Here is a 20710-nt window from a genome sequence, read left to right as displayed (position 1 = left end):
TTATCTCACATATTTATGACTTTTTTCTAGTAAGAACATTTAAATCTACTCTCAACGATTTTCAAAATACAACACATTGTCATTCATGTTAGTCACCATGTTGTATAACAGACTTCTTGAAGTCATTGCTCATATCCAGCTGAAGTAGTTTCTTTAAATCTATACCTACTTCGCACTGGGACCTGCAAATGTTAGGCATGTTCATACTGATACTACTGATGTAGTAGAACCATTAAATGGGCCATTGTACCATTAAATGGGCCAACCAAACAAGGGACTTGGATAATGCTTTTGCCCTACTGTCAGGGTGCTGAAGGCCAGCCTACCTTGGATGAAATTGGCAACTATCTACCCATCATCATATAAAGCCTCCTCTATGCTGCTTCTCTTATGGCCAAGCATAGCCTAATCGCCCTACCCTCAGCCTCTCCCTTGGATTGAAGTCACTAAGGCCTTTGTGAAGTTTCAGTAACTGGCCTGGAACAAAGGGGAGTCTTTCAGCTATTAACTCAGCTCTAGCTGAGAGCAGGACCTGAGCAATGGCATTCAGGATGAGTAAATTTCAGAGAGAGGAAAATTGGAGTGCACCTAGAAGTTAGGGAGTCCCCAAACCCACCCTCACCTTTGACACCAACTTCAAGTTCTGAGGTTCCCAAGACTTTGATCATTCACTAGAAGGACCCACAGAATTAACTGAAAACTGTACACTTAAAATTACAGTTGATATGCTGAAAGAATACAAATTAGAGTCAGCCAAGGGAAGAACACATGGGGCAGAGTCCAGGAGAGTTCCACATGCAGAGTTGTTCTCTCCCAGTGGAGCCATGAACAGCCAGGCTACTCCTGAGAACTGTGTAACAATACACACCAAATGCTACCAACTGAGGAAGTGCACCTGTGTCTTAGTGTCCAGAGTTTTTATTGGGGTTTGGTCATGAAGATATGGTTGATTATGTGACCATCAGGTACTGACCTTTAGTCTCCAGCCTTTCTGGACGTCAAGTTGATACTACATAGCCCAAAGTCCCCACTTTGGCCAAGACTCTCTTGTGGAAAAATAATCATATCTGTTTTAGTGTCTGCATTTGTTATAGCATTTATATCACAGATATAGGGGTCATGTCAGTATGAACACGCCTAATATTTGGAGGCAGACCCCAGTGTGAAGTAGGGATAGATTTAAAGAAACAACTTTAGCTAGGTAGAAGGAATGACTTCAAAAGGTCTGTTGTACAATATGCTGACTATCGTTAATGACAATGTATTGTGTTTTGAAAATCTCTGAGCGTGCATTTTTTTTTTTTTTTTTTTGAAGGAGAGTTTTCACTCTTGTTGCCCAGGCTGGAGAGCAATGGCGCAATTTCAGCTCATTGCAACCTCTGCCTCCCAGATTCAAGCAATTCTCCTGCCTCAGCCTCCCAAGTAGCTAGGATTACAGGCATGCACCACCACGCCCGGCTAATTTTTTGTATTTAGTAGAGATGGGGTTTTACCATGTTGGTCAGGCTGGTCTTGAACTCCTGACCTCAGGTGATCCACCCACCTCAGCCTCCCAAATTGCTGGGATTATAGGCATGAGCCACCTCGCCTGGCCGAAAGTAGACAAAAACGTCATACTATGTGAGATAACACATGTTAATTAATGCAATTGAGCCATTCCACAATGTATACATATTTCAAAACATCATGTTGTTCACAACAAATATATAAAATTTTTATTTTCAATTAAAATTAAATTTTAAAAAAGAAACAACTTATCTATCTAGAAAGTCATTACATACATTTTCATATTTTTGTCCTGATGTGATAACTTGTTCTACTACCATCTATATCTTGTGATACACTTGTGAAGAACTATTGTTTTGTTTTGGTTTTAGAGACAGGATCTCTGTTGCCCAGGCTGGAGTGCAGTGGTGTGATCACAGCTCACTGTAGCCTTGATCTCTCGAGCTCAAGCTCAAGTGATCCTCTCTCCTCAGCCTCCTAAGTAGCTGGAACTACAGGTACACACCACCATACCTGACTAATTTTATTTTTCAGTTTTTTAGTTTTTGTAGAGACAGGATCTCACTATATTGCCCAGTCTGGTCTCTCAAACTCCTGGGTTCAAGGGATCTTCCCACATCAGCCTCCCAAAATGCTGAGATTACAGGTGTGAGCCACCATACCCGGCCAGAACTCTTTAGCATAGCAATTAGATGACGATTAACGAAATCTAGTGTTTCCTCAGGCCAGTCATTTTCCATCAGTATTATATCCTGAGGAGGCTTTCACTTAGCTTCCTGATATATATTTGATCATCAACAGCAGTACTGTCATTAGACTTATTCACATAAGGGGACGAATCTCACACATGATGCCAGTGCTACACCGTATTGCAGGATGGTTGCAGATGTAACCTGAAAAGTAAGTCAAAAGATACAGGCATATTACTAAAATCTCACTCAGTCATTATCAATTTGGTCCAGGTCATGATCATATTATACGACCAAAATGTCTCCCACAGCAATGCCACCACCCAGGTTTGCAGGTTTCCATTCAACCTTGTCAGGTTCCCAAAAGCAGGAGTGGCCTTTGCAACACATGGCTTCATCCTTTCAGGCATTTGCATGAAGCTAAAAGACAATATCATCTTTATCAAGGCACCATTGTAATATTGGAATTCCCTTGTTGCATAACCCATCTATTCATTCATTTACCCTCAGCTACGATTGTTCCTTCTATCCATTTATCATTGTTTTTCGTTTTGTTTGGTTTTGTTTTGTTTAAAAAAAATAGGATGGGGTCTCTCTGAGACTTGCCCGGGCTAGTCTCAAACTCCTGGGTTCAAGAGATCCTGCCACTTCAGCCTCTCAAAGTGCTGGGATTACAGGCATGAGCCACTGCACCCAGCCTATCATTGGTTTTTATCCAAACGTTTCTACCTTTGGAAGAGCTGTTAGTTTTAGCACTGTTCTGATACACACTGCTGATAGCAATACTGGTCTAGCAGGTGCTTCTCTCTCAGTTCACTTCTGTTTAATAGGGTGAGTTTACACACATACAGAACTAGTGGGCTATCTTGACCACTAGGTAATAATATAACTGCATTCATCATCAAGACCAATTTTGCCAGATGGGCTGAAGGCACAGTCTACCTCATCAGGCGCTTGGGAATTCTGACATAGAAGTTCAAAAGTATAGTTACAGTTTCCTGCTTAGGGATTATCCCTGCTCTTGCATCCAGTTGCAGCTCTGGTTCTGTGATCACTGAATCAGGTAGAAAGAAGAGTTAAAGTCATGCAGGGAAAAGAAAGTTGCAGTGATGTGAAGAAGAATTGTATGGTCATATTAGCATTGTCCTCCAACCCCTCTTCCTGGATGGCACCCCAGAAATGGTCTCTGCCAATGAGAGAGCTGACACACAGTAAATACAGAATAACCAGTCCTTTCTCGTTCCCCTGTTGCTGAGGTCTTAGCTGATGATAGCAAAGATGCACCATTTGCCAGGAGTGTGTTTGTGCTAATCAGATGTTGGCCTCAACATTTGTCTTTCTATAGTTATCCCATAAGGCAGGCAAAGGCCTTCACCCCCATGGGAAGGAGAATGTCCAAGGGCAGGAAGTAGGGGGTTCTCATTCACCAGGGCAAGAAGCAATTCCTTAGGGACAAAATGGAGCCTGAGTAGGGAAGAGATTCAGCCTCCTTTGATGTGGATTTTGAGTGGTCTAACTAGAGAGTTCCTAGGAGGTGAGGCTTAAGGATAGTGCAGCAGACAGAATAGCAGCCTCCCAAAGAAGTCCATGTTCTAATTCCTGAAACCTGTGTATCTGTGACCTTTTATGGCAAAAGGAACTTTGAAGATGTGATTCAGTTAAGGATCTTGAGATGGGAAATCATCCTGATGAGCCCATTTAATCAAAAGAGCCATTTTAAGGGAAAGAAGGAGGCAGGAAAGTCAGAGTCTGAGAAGGAGATGTAACAAAGGAAGCAGAGCTCAGGGACAGAGGTTTGAAGATGCTGCACTGCTGTCTGTGAGGGTGGACGAAGGGGCCACAAGCCAAGGATTGCTGGCAGCCTCCAGTAGCCAGCAAAGGCAGGGAAACTGGTTCTCCCTTAGAGACTCCAGGAGGAACACAGCCCTGCTGATCCCTTGATTTTAGGACTTCTAACCCCCAAACTATAAGACAATAAACTTGTATTGTTTTAAACCACCATGTTTGTCAGTAATGTACTACAGCAGGAACAAGAAACACATACCAACAATATCAGCTGAGGAAGTTAGGAAGTAAGCTCCCCTGCATGACTATTTTCTTCTTTCTGTGGTCCCACGGGGTCTGTAAATACAGAAAGCGAGACCAGTTTTAGGACTGCTTAACCTGGAATCCATAGCCCATAGAAAAGATTTGAGGAATCCTCATACGCCATGAAATTGTAAAATTTTACATGGCCAGTTTTGGTGAGAGATGGTCCAGGAATCCATGACTCCTGAAAGGTTAAGAACTACTCACCTTAACAAAGAGAAAAATCCAAGCCGAAAAAGAGCCCCACAGTCAATATGGAGAAGTGATGTCAGGAGCCAGATGAAAGAGAATGTGGAATCTCTACACTCCAGGAGCAAGGTGAGGGGAAGATCTGGGTGACTGGGTAAGCCTCAGGCTGGTGACCAGGCTGAGCGTGATGGCAAAGGTGGCCTGCTCCTCTTTGGGGGTTGAGGATATGATCCTGGTTTAACAGAGATGCATAAGCAAAAATAAACAGAAATTCAGCTTCAGCCATCCTGAAAAAGGAGAATTTGCTTAATGTGCCCCACTATGCAGAATAATAGACACCCTAGCATTTACAGGAAACATAGAGAAGTGGCTTATGGTCTTTGGTTCGCCTTTCACTCTTTTCCTATCCCAAGTCAAGTCTCTGGGCTGGATCCAGGGAGGCAGAACATTTGTGCTGAGAAGTCATCCCAAGGAAGCCCTGCCAGCCATGATTTCCCTAATCCCATTAAGACCACACCTTCAGGGATGTGGGCCAGCTCAGAGTCAGTGTAGAGCAAGTTACTGCTGTTAAAAACGGAGGATCCCAAAAAGTTCCTGGCCATGAAAAGAAGGTCTTTTTCTTTGCCCATTCACTGCTAAATTATCATTTCATGACCTAAGAGTAAACAAACCAAAACGACATGTCCCTTTGTAATTCAAATGAATAGAGTATTCCAGATTAGAGAAAATCATGCCTGAAGACAGAGAGATCTAAAATCCAGGGTGAAAAACTTCTAGTAATACCTGGTGGATCCCAGGATTCAGAGGAAAGGTCACTTCACCTGGTGTCTCTGTCTAGCACATACCCAGGCAATCTTGAAAAAGATGAAGATAGGTCACCCAGGGAAATGACCACATTAGAATCTTCTAGTGTAGCGATCTCAGGACTCCCAGGAGTGCATGTGTTGAGGGCAGAGGGGAGAGGGGCAAGTGCCACTGGCATTATTCAACCTAGGCCACTTGAGCAGTTGTTAATGCATGACCCTGACTCTATGGTTGTGTTAAACACATTCACAAAATGTCACTTAGCATGATTCTAAAATAAAGACAAGTGAAGTATGTGTGAGTGAAGGGAGTGGAGGAAAAATGAAGTGAAATATGTGAGAGGTGAATACGTGTCTCAGCTGCAGTAGTAAAAATGTGTTTTCTCCATTAAAAAAATAGTTTTTCCATAAAGTCACAAAAATGTTAGCTTGGAAATCTTGTCTGATGGACTCACTTAATGGGTTGGTGAGGACTCCTAAGTGCAAAGAGAAGAAGGGCTCTCTTAGGTCCATCAAGGGAAGGTGTCAATAGCTCAGCACTGGCTTTCTAACCCCAGGGCATTTGCACTGGCTGTTCTTGCTACCTTGACTGCTCTTCTGCAGCTATCCTCATACCCCATTCTCTTATTTCATTCAGGTCTCGGCTCACAGGTCCACTTATCAGAAAGGCCCTCCCTGACCACCCCCTCTAACACACACATAAGGGCAGTGAACAGTGTCTTGCAGGCAGTAGGCATTCAATTCATGTCTGCTGAAAGTTATTGACTGACCAGCTAATGATGCTTCACTGCAGTGCCTTTCCAGGATACATGACAGTTGGAAACTCTAGCATCTTAACTTGACATCGCCATGTGATAATATCTGCAAGACATCAAGATGGGAAGACACTGGCCTATATTCAAGGCCTATGTATCTAGTTGGTGATACAAGCATTGCAGACGGGAAACCAAGTTAACACAGCCTTACCCACTACACAAGCAAGATTCTGTAGGGGTGATAGAAGACAATGCAATTATGGGATAGTTGGTACAGATGGAAAATTCTGAAAGTTTAGAGAAAGAGAACAATGTGTGAGACAGGCAGGCTTGTTAATTCCCTATTTTAAAATAATCTGGAGGAAAAGGATCAAAGTCCCTCACTCAAGCGCTAGCTTTTATCTAACTCTCAGCTAATCAGTAATGAGAGACCCAAGAAGCTGTTAAATGCAAGCTCTTATTTCAGGCAGCTAGAGATTTCCCTGGAACGCCACATACCAGTTAGACTTCAACTCTAACCTAAAGTTACCTCTTCCTCATTTTAATGCTAAAATTCACACCCAGGGCTAGAGATTTACAACGCTAATGCTACACGCAATGTATGAAGCAGCATGTTGAGCCACTGTGCAAGCGTTAGAAAACTTTCTTCTACACATGCCCTGATGTAATTTTTTTTCCTATTAAAAGACCCTATAAAATGAACCCCCCCACAGAGTACCCTCGGGGAGCAGTCCACTCCTTTTTTCTCTCTCAATGCTAGCTCCCTTGTGCACAAGCTGGGATAAACTTAAACTGACCTTTGCTGCTATGTTTGGTGATATCTCTTGATTTCTATCCTGGGAGATTGCCAGAACCCCAGGCACCAGTAACATGTGGACAAGAAGAGTCCTTCCCATGTGAGCTAAGCTTTGACAGAAAAAAAGGAAAAAAACACACACTAGTCACACGGGACCTAACCCAGGGTAAGTTATGGGCCAGGCAGGCACCTGCTCAGGGCACCCATTTATAAAGAACCCTAAACCATCACTGGAATAAGTTGGAAGTACGGTGCCAGCTAATTTGTAATTCTTTAAAGATGGCAAAATTTCCATTGGTTTCCACTCTTTTCTGTGGCTAAAAAAGCCCTGCTTTTCATTTGAACATGTAACAGGAAAATAATTATTTATAGTCTCTCTCCACTTTCTATGACACTTAGAAAATTTTTTTCTCATTCAGTCAGTTAATAAGTATTTATTAAGTGTCTATTCTACACTCCAGGACATTTTTTTAGATCCTGGAATTACACCTTGAACAAGAGAGCTAGAGCTTCACCTTCCGGGGTATGTTCTCACCGCCAGTGGTTCACAAGGAGCAAAGAGTCCACTGAAGGCTTTAGTAGGTATTTCTGTGAGCATGCTTCCCAAGAATCTACCCTTGGCCTTGGGGGACTCGAGAGTTTTGCATTTGTATCTATGCATATTACACTTTAGTTAAATGTTTATATAAAAGATAGATTATAAGGAAAAAAAGTTAATGTTCCTTAATTGTCCCCAAAAAGGGTTAGGGTGCAGACATCCCAGGGTGGGCTTAAGTTGAAAACAGTCTATTTAAAAACACATTTGCTAGAGGTTGGCATTAGGGGAAGCTGGGAAGGTTATATATGAGTTCTTTGTACTATGTTTGCAACTTTGCTATAAATCTAAAATTGTTTATTTTTTGAAAATATTTGCTAAAAAACGTATATGGAAAAATGCAATTGCAGATGAATTGGCTTGCCCACTTAAAAGACATCCTCTTTAAGTACTTTATTAGCACTTATTCATTCAATTATTTAACATTTAAACAACAAATGTTCTGCTTATAAACATTCCATCTAAATAGATCCACACCATTGGAATGTGGGAAGAAAATGTTAGAACTATTTGTGTTTATTTTTTTCCCAAACATATTCATTTTGTGTGTGTGTGTTTCATGATGTACATAACATCTTAGTATACTAGTTCAAATATATCATTTATATACAAATAAATATACACATTAGAAGTATACACTCCCAAACTTTCTGGTAGAAGTACTTAATCAAAATAATCAGGAGACCACTGAAAATATTATTAATTGCATAGCATCCCAAATATTTGTCTGCTATCTTTCCACTTCTCCATAAGGGAAGGAATCCCGGTTTTTCATAGGACTATGCACATAGTAAGTATTTGGTTGTATTTATGGAATGCCTGTACTCTGTATCCTCCTGGCTACCTTTGTGTTTTGAGAGCAAAGGAAGTGCAGTCAACCTGGGGATCAAGTACAGAAACTAACTCATCCCAGGTATTTAAAAAGCCCATCTCCTCTTTTATAATCACTTTCTATTGCCTTTTATTTTTCCTTTTTAAAATTTTAATTGCCATGGTTTGTATGTGTTTTCTGCTTTAAGCTGCCTCAAATCCTTTTTTGGAGGAGACAGAGCATAAGTCATAAATAGTTATAGGAACATTCTATGAAAAAGCACTAGCTAAACAACTGGAAAGGACAAAGGTAATTGCAAGAGGATTGCTCAACCTATTTAGCAGAAGTGGCCCTTTTAAGCACTTTATAAGCAAGCATTTACATTTTAAACAATTAATGTTCTAATTACTAACGTTCTATTCATATAAAGCCAATTCCTTTTGGCAATGATTTGTAGCCTAATACATAACCATTTATGTTTGAACTGAATGCAACAGCAGGCCTTTGCAAAAACACTGACAGTGTGCACTACAGTATGAGACAGTATGTGCCTTTGCAGGACCCAAAACACTGCCCTGCTCAGGGTTGGTGCTGGACAAATATGCAAATGATAGACTCTGAGAAGGAAAGGGCTCTTTATAGATAATTTATTCAGAACGCCACATTTTGTAAGTCAGGAAACATAGACACATAGAGAGGAAGAATCCCACCTAAAATTATCCAATAAATGAATGACAAAATTTGATCTAAAACCTGGGTTTTCAGCTCCTTGTCTAGTGCTCTTGTAATATCAAACTCTCTTTCAGTTGTTGAATGCGATTTAATTTAATTTAACCCTTTTGGTAGTTCTCACTGTCTGTCAAGGTAATTAACCCAAATTACTGCAGCTTTAGAGGGATTATGATGATTTCACCTTTGCTCATTATTCTGGGGCAAGGACTTCCTGTCCATGTGGAGGAAGTGCCCATTCTCTATTTTTGCCCAGTTTCTGACAGCTCCCTGACATTTGAAATGGGGAGAAGTTACAAAAATCTTACCCCCATCAAGGGAAACTCTGTGGCCAAATGTTGTAAAGAACCAAACTGAGCATCATCCTGGAAGCCAACTTCTTCATCCAATTGTCTATGAAGAAATCAACAACTACTGTTTTTCTGAGACCCATCATGCTATTGCTGCTCCTCCCCGCCCACCACCAAGACACACTCTATGATGAGAAAGCCCAGGTGACAACTGTTAATAATGCAACAACGGGCCTTCGCCTCATCAAGGGTGGCTCCAGGAAAAATAATTACAAGCAGGGATGCTCTCCAAAACCCACAGATGGCTCCACCAGTTCTTTCCCCAGAGCTAAAGACAGACCTGACAAACACTATCAGCCTCAAGGATATCAAAAGTAGAGAGAACAGGAGAAAAGGGGGGAAGATGAAGACATCGCTAGCTGGACCAAAAGAGACTTGGAGGCAGTGAGCAGCAGGAGGGGGGACTCTTGAGAGAAACAACATCACATCTGACATCATCCAGGCAGGGCAAGCCGAGAAACAGCTGAGCTAGCAAAACAAGCTCCCAGCAGGCTCTAGAGACAGTCCCGCAGCACAAAATAATCCTGCAATAATCGTTCTGCAGCACAGGCAATTCCAGCAAAGCTGAGGCGGGATCCCAGTCAAATAAAATATTTCTTAAAACAAAGCAAAGCCGTATGGAGACATTTACTCTCATTCTTTGGCCCGGATGGGTTCTACCCTCATCCAAATGATCTCAGAATAATTAACAGTAGTCAGCCAAGATAGGGAGACCTGAGTTCTGAACCTACCGCTACTACTCATCTAAATACCAGGCACTCATTCCAAGTCTTTAGACCAGTTATTGTTATTTATAAAAACAAAGAGTTGGGTCAAATCTATGGTTTTAAATTTTTAAGCATGAAATCTTTTTTTATAATTACCACATAACATTTTACGTGGAAGGTCGTGATTAAACAGATCACAGGAGAGCCTTGAAGTGGAAATGGAAGTAGAAAGTACACAGCTTGGCTTAGAGGGCCACCCATCATCACCATGCCTCTGAGGCCCCTCCTTAGACCCCAGTCTTTGGGGGGTTTGAAACTACTGGACTAGAAGCTCAGAAATGTTTTCCAGCTGTCTGGTTCTGTGACACCATGTTCCTGAGAACCTGTGGATATTAGATGATAGACCACTGTGAGCTACGTGAGGTGGACTTTGAAGAATAAGCCAAGCTGGGACAACAAAATGAGAGAGGAGGAAGTGTCCTAGGCAAGCAGCAAAAACATCAGGAAGAAGCAGAAGTGGCTCTCCAGCTTGAGTAGAGCATTTGGGTAGCTACTATAGACTTGACAGTGTAGAGTGAGTGTGGAGTCAGTGCTTCCCAGGAATGTTTGCAGTGGGACCCTACTTCCACTAAACCCTATCCCAGCCTATGGGAAATGCTTTCTTATGAAGTCACAGGGAACAGCTTCGCCAACTGCAAGATAGCTCCTCCCACCTCGGGTGTGCACAGGAGCCAAAGCTTGTCCACCTTCTCATCTGAGAGAGAAATGGGGCACCCATGAAGGTCTGGTGCTTTCACATAATTGCTGCCTTTATAGCAAGGTTACACAAATGGCTGTTCCCATTTAAAATCATACCAGCTTCCTGAAATAGGAGCTATGGCTCCTTTTCTTGGAGAGCTTCCAGTTTGTCTAGAGAAAACAGACATATATTTCTGGCAAGAGAAAAACACAGAATGAACTAAATAATAAGGTCCCAAATATGTGATAGAGTTTGCAGGTGATGTGGATGTGTCCTTGGGAAATTGGCAGAACAATATGAATTGTGAGGAACAGGGGTACACCTACCTTCTGATTGTCTTCATGGTAACATACAAGAAGAAATATGTTAGAAAATAGATTCTTGAAAAGAAGGGTGTAAATGCACAGGGGATGCCCCAGGAGCTCGTTGCTCTTGGTGGTACAACAGGATTACCCTTAATACTGATGAGTCATCTTGCATTTTGCAAGAACCTGGTGGTAGAATGTCTTCCAAGATAGCCACCAGCAATCCTGCCATCCCAGTGTGCACCATAGCACTCCTCCAGTCCAGACACAGAGTTTACCTCTTCTCTCTTTGAATCTGTGCTGGCCCTGCAACTTGGTTTAACCAGCAAAATGTGGTGAAGGTGACACAGCCGGTTCTGGGTCTGCCCTTAGGAGACCTGGAAGCTTCTGGCTCATCACTTAGAAGTCAACCACTTGGGCTAAACTATTGATTCATGAGAACCCACACGGAGAGAGATAGTCCTCTCTCTACATGGAGAACTAAGCTACTTCAGGTGACAGTCAACACCAGGTTTTCAGACATGTGGGTGAGATAATCTCAGATATTTCAGCCCCAGCAGAGCACCTAGGCGAGCTCCCCATTGAATGTAATTATATGAGTAATCCTGGCCAACACCACATGGAATAGAAACATCACTCAACTGAGTCCAATCTACACATAGAATTGTGAGAAATGATAAAGCATTGTTTTAAGTTATGAAGTGTTTGGGTGGCTTGTTACACAGTAGTAGATAACTGTAGATAACTCATACACTTGGACTCAATGATAAGAGACTGTATTTAAGAAAGAGAGGATACGGTCCCTACTCTCCAAGGCCAAGGTACTGAACTGGAAATCCATGGGCTTTTGGGAACTCTGAGGATAGACTTTAGGGAGTCCACAACTGTCTCTGAAACTGCATGCAAAATCGTAAGTTCCTGTGCATATGTTCATTTTTCCAGGGAATGAAATCGCAAAATTAATCCGATCCTCTCACCTCAGGAGTTCCCAAGTTAGTTAGGCCCTGCAAGGAGCAAAGAAGACAACATCTCCTCACTGTGATGCCAAATATTGTTTCATCTGATTTAACATATTCACACTTTTTTCAAGTATAGAACGAGTTTTTCAAAGGAACCAAACCTTCACTCATAAAACAGATAAAAGTGAAGCTGCTCCAAGTGAAGTAAAGGCTTAGATCCCACCCAATGCTATTTTACCATCATCTCCCATGGAGGCCCCCAAGACACTTCTGAGGTTAAAAGCTACCTGTAGTGGGAGTGATTTTTCTCAATCACTTTACCTTTTTCAGAATGCCATGTAAATGGAACCAGACGTTGCACAGCCTTTTGAGTGTGGCTTCTTTCACTTAGCACAGTGCTGCTAAGATTCATCCATGTTGTTCCATCTATCAGTGGCTCCTTCCTTCCTATTACTGCATCATAATCCATCATTTGGACAAGAATTTCTTTATCCATTTACCTGTTAATGAACATTTGAGTTGTTTGCTCATAAGTTTTAAGTACTGAAAGAAGTTTCCGGGAAATTTGAGAACTTCCTTTCCTGAGCTTCAAAATTTGCTTGAGTTTTCTGTGAGGGTGACAAAGGCAGAGGAAGACCCCAGTAACCTGGATTTTGCCAAGGTCAGGCTAACTGCGTCACTGAAATTGACAGCCTAGCTTCCTGCTGCTGATTTCCGCCAGCATGTCATTTGATGGGTGTGGGAGTTCTACACAGCAAAGCAGGGGAACACGAGCCAGTCTGACCTCTCCCTCCCTGTGCCCACCCACTTTGGGGCAGGTTGGCATCATTGCACACACGAGGACACAGATGAATTCCCAGACAGTTGTGTAACAGCATCAGTGTAACAGATAGGCGGGTGTCACAAAGCCTGGGTGCCCTGAACCAAACCATACCGGCTTTATCGCATTTCAAAGCGTGTCAGGCCTCCCCTTCCCATCTGCTGTTCCATACAGGGCCCTGAAATCGATATATGCTCTGGGGATCCCAGGAGAGACCACATCCAAAATTGTCTCTGCAGGCTGTGCCTTAGTCCTGCTGCCTGAAACAGGCCTCCCAGCAGCCTGGACACTTGAGAGACAATTGCAGTTGGAGGGCATTCTTTTCTCCCCGGTGCCAGTAGTTTTACAGGCATCTTTTCCTGCTTAGAAGCCCCCAGGAAGTGGACCCAACATAGCCTGTGAATTCTGCCCATGGGATTGTAAAATATGTGCAGTCACTTGTAATTGGACAAGGAAATATATCAGCCCCCAAACATCATTCTATGGGTTGGCACCAGAAAGGAGAATCTCCCAGTGGAGATGAGGCTGCACTTGGAAGTTCATCATTCTCTGGATTCCCTCCTTGCCTGTCCCTGCTGCCACCATTACAATGACCTCCTGCCATGCCAGTCTGGCCCCAGCTGAGCAAACAACATTCCTAATGCCTGGCCCACTAAGATCCCACTGAGCAGCATGGAGCTCAAAGGTGTGTACTGCAATGCACAACTTCCTGCTTAGCTTTCCCAAAAGCCATCTTAGCCACAGCACCTAGGAAGATGTATAGACATCACTTGATACTTGAAGTCTGTATCAAGAGTCAGAAGCTGAGCTTGTTCCCTCAACCTGCTAGGACCTGCAGGCTTCAGGGTTCAAGTTCTGGTCTCAAAATGTGCCTGTTACTTAAATGAGTTCCACAAGTGAGGCTGCATTAGCTGTGGGAAACCCAACCTCTGACTCGCAGGGGCATGGCTTGACTGTAGCATTCCTTGAAGAAAACCAGCCTGTCAATTGTGCAACATGCTCAGTTATGGCATGGGTGGGGTTGGGAGGCCAGCATGGCAGAGAGGTTAAGGACAGGGTCTCTGGGATCAGACTGCCTGCCCTACCACCTCTCCATTATGAGGCCATGGGCAAGTCACTCAACTTCCTTAAGCCTTAGTTTCCACATCTGTAAAATGAGGCAATAGTAACGCCTATCTCCACGGACTGCAATGGAGTAATAAATGCATCAATAAATTACATATCTTGGTGCCTGGCACATAGGTAATTAACCTGTAAAACATATTGTTCTTGATAGGTTCTTAAGGTGCCTTCCTAGGGATAAGTTTCTGGTTGAATATAATGCTTCCACGGATCAGGCTGCCTTAGCCATCCAGCACCCTCTCACTTTCAGGTTGAATCTTGAGGCTTTGAGTCTAGACTCTGAATAGAGGCTGTTAGAGCAATGGGGGACTGCTGGCCCAAGGCACCATGGGGAGCCACGTGCAGCACAGGGGTAGAGGTGGCTAGCCAAGCTGGCCAGGCCATCGCAATGGAGTCTCAGTCCCAGGGCCTGAGCAAAGAGGGCATCTAAGTACAAAACCGAGAAACTAAAACAGCCACCTCAGGGGAAAGTTGCAGCAGCAGGAAGAAAGAACTTGTCACCAACCCCGGGACCTTCTCCACCGGTTAGGTGTACAGCCACCGACATCCCCCAGCCCTTCCCACATGCTCTTGCCTCTGCTGCAGTGCTCCCCGAGTGCTTCCCTTGGCTTGCACCAGTGCAGGTGTCTGTCTACACGGCATTGCTCCCAAGGAGCCTGCCTTGGTTTCCTCCATTATTCTTCTGTTGCCCCAAAAAATTCCACTGATAGTGTTCTTCACACTTGAATTATTTACTTATTTGAACGTCAATTTGTCTGCTGCCTTTTACTCTTAGATCTTAAGCTCCAGATATTCTTGGTTTATCACTGCACCCTCAGTATTTAGCAGAGCAGTCACTTCATTTGTTAAATAACTGAGAGAATAAATGAATGAATTCCAGGGTGCTATATTAGTATTAGCTTGCATCATATAAAATTGCTGTTATTCAACTATTTTTGACCTCCAAAAACAGCAATTTTATGTTCTGACCTAATATTTACCATCTGGGGGATTTACTTTCATTTCTCTAGAATAGATGTATAAATGCATAGGAAGCCATTACAGGCTCACCCCACTGGCTGGGATGCCATACCCCATCTCCAGAAATGTCACATGTAAAGTACATATAGCTATCCCTGATTCACACACGATGAAACTGAGCAGAGCAGTTAAACGGCCTACCCCAGGTTAGTTTTGCTCATGGTTTAGATTATATACATATCTGTTTACACATATTTGCCCTTTTAAAGCCCACAATCAGGAGCAAATAAAAAAAAAATCTTGGCAAATTGGCCTAAGTTTGGAGAGAAATGTAAGGGAGAGGACAAAACAACCGAGGGGAACATATATTGTTGAATTTAAAACAACACAGTTAATAAAATGCTTTCACTGTTTTTGAACTTAATGGCAAGTGGGGTTTTATTGATTTAATTCTTTATACTCACCATTAACTCAATAAAATTGCTTTTTAAATGGACTCAAGTGCTTTTAGCTCACAATTTTTGAATTCAATAAAAGTCATTTTAAAATTCGCTTTATTGCTTTGCACATTCTGAATTAAGCACTTCTCCGAACTTGAACAAGAGCTTTTGCAAATGGACAGGTTTGTAGAGATACGATTTCTCATATGCTCGTTGCCATCTGCTATAATTAAAATCTGAGCGTAAGTCAATGGGCACTATCACCAGTGATTAGTCAGAAAGTTGTGGCTGATAGCAAAGCCCGGTAAGAATAGAAGCTATATGATTATTAAATTTCGACAGGTGTTCTTCTAACCTTCATTGTGATAGTAATTGCTGTAAGACATGTAATCTTAGTTAGTGGTGTTGAAATTGTTAATTGACATCTAGAACCTCAGCAGATGTAAAGATTAGATAGTTACTGTTAACATTAGCATTATCTTGGACTTTGTTCAGAGCACTGGGTTCCCTCACTCCCCATCCGCAAACTCCCAAGCTAGCAGTAATGGTCTATAATCAGTTCTGACAAAAGCTGCCTATATTTGCTTTAGGAATCTTCTTTAGGCACTCCAATACAGCGATTTGCCCTGAAAAGCTTAGATTTGAGGTTACAATACAAGTTCTACAAGTGGCATTGTTACCACATAAAAACTTTATTAGCAACTTTACAATCTTAAACTTTTTATAATACTAAAAATTCCTCAATATTGACATTCCTATAAACAATGGTAAAGAAAAAAAAATCGTCACTCCTGTAGCCTGCTAAGTGCAAACATATTTTCCATGTGTTCTTCATCTTGCAATTCCCATTAATGCCTATAAGAGGCAATGGCTTTACTCCCATTATAGAAAAAAAAAATTTGAAAAAGAGAACATTTCCTATTTTCTTGGGTTTTGGTGTAAATGCCAGCACGCATTCATTTTGCGAAATCATTAATTATTAATGCATCTACCTGCTTTCCACACAGTGAGAAGTGAGTGTTGGAGTGACATTTTTCACTCCATTTTATACCAGGCACTCATTTTGCATGAGGCAAAATGGTTTTGTAATGATGATTGTGAGGTAGAGGATTAAGCTAATGACATTTGTTTAAACTCCAGCCACAGACACTCAACCCCCTCTAAACGCAGCTTCAGTTGGTCCCAGGCTTCCAGCTCCCTTTGTGCTGGGAAACTTCTGTTTCCCCAGGCAGAGGACCTGGAGGGAAATGCTGATGAGAACAGTAAGGCAGACAGCTCCTTTTCTGCCCTTTCTCTAAAAGAAAAGAAAAAAGCAAATGAAAATGTGAAAGAGTCTATTGGTGAAAGCAAACAGACCAAAAGTTACAAAAAGCAGAAGAGGAGGAGCAAAAATAGACATCAGGGCCATCTGTTCTCACGGCCAGGCAGGGGGAAGGGGAGATAATCGTAAAGGCATGCGTGAAAGTCAGTGTGTCAGTTCCGTCGCAGAGCTGGCTGTGATGGGGTAGAGGAAGCATTTGTAGAAGAAGAAAGGCAAAGCCATGAAATAGCACACAGACACACCCCGAAATGGGACTGAGAGTGGCTGGCCGGTAATGTGGGAAGCAACTGACAGCTCAGACCACAAACAGCAGCAGCAACATCAAAACTTCTTTTAAAAGGCATCCAGTTGCCCAATCTGTGAAAATGGAAAGCAGCTAACTTTTTCCCAGACCACATTCTTATTACGGCTATCTACACCCAGACCCCAGCTCTGCACATACCAGCAGCTTTGCCCTGACAAGGAATGGACATCCAGAAATGGTCCACAGATAAAAAACTGTTTCTTATGCACTTGAAGATTAGAGTTTATGGGTTGAACTTGTGGCTACAGACTGTTGAGTGCCCTTAACATCAGATCCTTATAGCAGGCTTCATAATGCAAGAGAAAGAGCAAGTGCAATCTCTCCGCCTTGCATGCTGGTCATCCCTGTGTAGACAACTCACTTTCCATCACGTTGCCAAAAGCTCAACTGTTAAGAGCCTCAGCTAGAGACAGAATCCTGGCTCCATTACTTTCCACCAATAGGATACTGAGCAAGTTACTTAAACTTTTCTGTGCCTCCATTTCTTCATCTGTAAAGTGTGAATAGTAGCAGAAGCCTAGTTCATGGGTTGCTATAAGAGCTGAATGAGATCTTCATTTAAGATGCTTACAGTATCCTCTGGCACATAGCAAGCATTCAGTAAACATGAGCTGACATCACTACCCTTACAGCTGTTCCTATTGGCCAGGGCTGCTCAGAACCCAGCCTACTTCAAACTTCCACTCTGATGAAAGGCCAAGAAAAACTTTTCTAATTGCTTTTCATTCTAATGCTAGTTTTTGCCTTTTCACCCTCCTCCTTTATCTCTATCATTTTCCTGACTCATTTTTCCTTTGCTACAGTTGCCTGGCTTACTGTTAATAGCCATTCTCACCACCTCCACCACCATCACCTCCACAATCATTTACTGACCTACACATTTTATATCCTTATGTTGTACGTTCATCTTTTTATTCTGTTTGTACATTTGAAGGCACTGTTTTATATTTTGATACCATTTCAAAACATTTTTGAAACAAGGTAGGGTATAAACATGGACTATAGAAAAGTATAAAGACGACACAAGCCATCTAAACTGGGCTGTAAATCTCAGTGATTTTATCAAGAGTAAATTAGAAAATAATGCTATGTATTACTAGAAGTAAACATGCATGAAACTTCCTTTTTTCCATTTTTTGTTAATGATGTGTGCATACTCCCATGCAGGTTCTTTAAATTCTAGGAGCCTGCATTTCCCCTTCTGTAAAATGGGGATAACAATTCAGCAACAACATGCTTTTTGAGATTGTTTTTAAGATAATGGACATGAAGTATATTGGTAAAAATCTAGCCTATGGTACAAACGTCGAACTATACTCATTTAGGCAAACATCCTAAAGGGTCTCATTCTGAACCACACCTGCTGGAATGGGCCTTGCCCCATCCCATTTTTTCACTAAGGTGAATTCCTAAGTGACCAATGGACAAAGTGGTTTCCATGGAAAGTGTGGAGCGGCAGGAACCCTCACGGGGTCACCTGGCACACACACCTACTCCGTGCCACTGTTAAGACTGAGGCCTTAAGTGTCCTACTGCACTCCTGTGTTGGCAACAGACCATGGGAAAAAATGTGTGTGACTGCTCAAATCCCTCCCGTCACAGGGGGCCAGGCTCCACCCCAGCTAGGCACTACCTCCTTGGTTTGGGGGTGTAGAGCTGGAGCAGGGAGATCCCAGCTAAAATAACAGGAGATGCTGGAGGAGGGGGAATGGGTAGGCCACATTCCGGGATCCAGGGCCAAGAGATGAACAGCATCAAAGGCAAGAAGCAAAGTCAACCTCAGAGACAAAAATTGGCAACTTGGAATGGGAGAAATTGAGTTCTGGTGAAATTTTTTGCCAAGTGGATGGGAGAAAGAGGTTGGGATGAGATGGGCCTGAAGGGAAAGCCTATAGCAATTGCCCCAAACAGTAGTGAGGGTGTTAGCCCTGCCTTCCTGGATTAACAAGGGTCTGATAGATAGCTCCATCTAGTTATTGCAGGTTTCTTATTTATGTATTTAGATACATCTTCTGCCAGGGAGTCCTCAAGGAGGTTCAGTCTTGTGTGGCAAACACCACCATAGAACATTCTAGAATTGATTTTTATCCTTTCACCTCAAAATCAGTCATATTCTACTCTCTAATTCTAATAAATTCAGGGGAGGATCCATCTACACTAAAGGCTTGTCTAATTCAAAGAAAACCTTTGAAGAAACACCATTTGATAGTGAGTTCTTCAACACTGCTTGAAGTCACAGGCTAGAGGAATATTGGATGGGACGTGAAAGCAGCAATTTAGGCATTAGTTTGGAGTTGGGAAGGGAAGGAAGGGGTTGTAATCATTGACTTTTACGATCTTTTCCTTGAGATTCTGAGATCCTGGATTCTTAGTGCAGATAAAAGCACTCAAATATTTATGCCTACAAATATCTAGAAGAATAATTAGGCTTGTTATGTATGGCCCACAGCTTAAAGTAAGGAAACAATTTTGGCTCTACCAGGGAAGTACTTTCTGTTGGAGCAATGCAAATAGTCGACTGCCTGGAAAGTAGTGTGCTTCCCTCCCTGGAGTATCCAAGACAGGGTGGGCATTTGGAGGAAATGTAGAGGGTTAAGGGGGAGTGGTCATACCTAAAGACCTTAGGTCCCATGATTCTGGAAAATGACATGTAAATCATCATCGCACTGATTGAAGAACTTGAAAGTAACAGGCTCAGAACCCTTGTCAAATTGATTGTATAATTAATTTGTTTCATAAATTCTCCTTTGTGTAGATAGAGCTCAGCCTCGGTCAAAACTACCACTACTTCAACATTAGTGGCATTTTAACTCATGAGGATTTTATTGCACCACCAAATAATCTTATTGCAATTCAATTTGCAGCCAGCCCTCATCCCATAAAAAAATAAAAATAAAAAACAGAAGGGGAGCAAGCTCCTACTTTCTGCTACCAGGATGTAGATGTAAACAACAGACTGATTTAGCACCACTCAAAAACTAGTAACATTCAGGAAAAAATTGTCTATTTAAAAAGGGGCTGAAATGGACTTAGTCATTACAGAAGTGTTGATTGAATTGTCTGTGGTGTGGACATCACCCCCATCCTAACAAGGAACACACCACATTCACCTTCATCCTGGAAAGCAGACGAGATTAGCTGGCTGATTATTTTTTGGCATCTTCTGCCGCTAATGCTGACTGCAACAGGATCGATATTTACTCAATAGCAAACGCGTTATATTAGGAAACTAAGAAAAAATAACCAGAGCAAACATGCAACTCAATTCAAAGAGCTGTGAATTCCCCTCCTTTGGGTTATTATCTTTCTCCGCAAGCAAAGGCAGAAATATTCTGCTCCTACCTGTGTCTTGGGCGCTCTGAGGCCCCGAGAACACAATCACACTGCAGCAGTGGCAGAGCTGTAGGCAGGTGTGAAGCCCACACAATTGTTGCGGATTAGTGACTCCTCAGCACCCGGGGACAATAGGGACAGAAAGCAGCCCTGCTGTAGAGTCTGAACACCGGCCGTATGCAAGGCTTCTCCAGATCTCCCCAGCACAGCCCTGGCTCTTGATATTATTTATCCCCCTGAGCTCCGCGTGCCAAGATAAAGGCAGCCTGAGACGGCACGTGCATTTCACAGTAGGCCAGGCTGGTGGTGAGGAGTTCGTGAGAAACAGACTGGGGAGCACAAGAAAATCCGGATGAGAAATGGCCCCTGTAGGTACCCATCCAGCCTAC

General features: G+C 42.5%; 1 long non-coding RNA gene across 1 annotated transcript in view; it reads right to left on the bottom strand.

Annotated features, from left to right (window-relative positions):
- Positions 1-1692: 1692 nt before the first annotated feature.
- LOC103889937 (uncharacterized) overlaps positions 1693-20710 on the bottom strand; it is a 69278-nt gene continuing 50260 nt past the window's right edge. The window contains exons 3-5 of the long non-coding RNA XR_654300.4: positions 4491-4704; positions 4240-4316; positions 1693-2399 (exon numbers count right to left, since the gene is read on the bottom strand). This is a non-coding gene — a long non-coding RNA (uncharacterized LOC103889937). The remainder of the gene's footprint in view (positions 2400-4239; positions 4317-4490; positions 4705-20710) is intronic.

This window comes from Pongo abelii, chromosome 11, assembly GCF_028885655.2.
Source record: "Pongo abelii isolate AG06213 chromosome 11, NHGRI_mPonAbe1-v2.0_pri, whole genome shotgun sequence".
NCBI lineage: Eukaryota > Metazoa > Chordata > Mammalia > Primates > Hominidae > Pongo > Pongo abelii.
The sequence above is the reverse complement of the archived record's forward strand: the minus strand, read 5'-3'. Positions and strand labels throughout refer to the sequence as shown.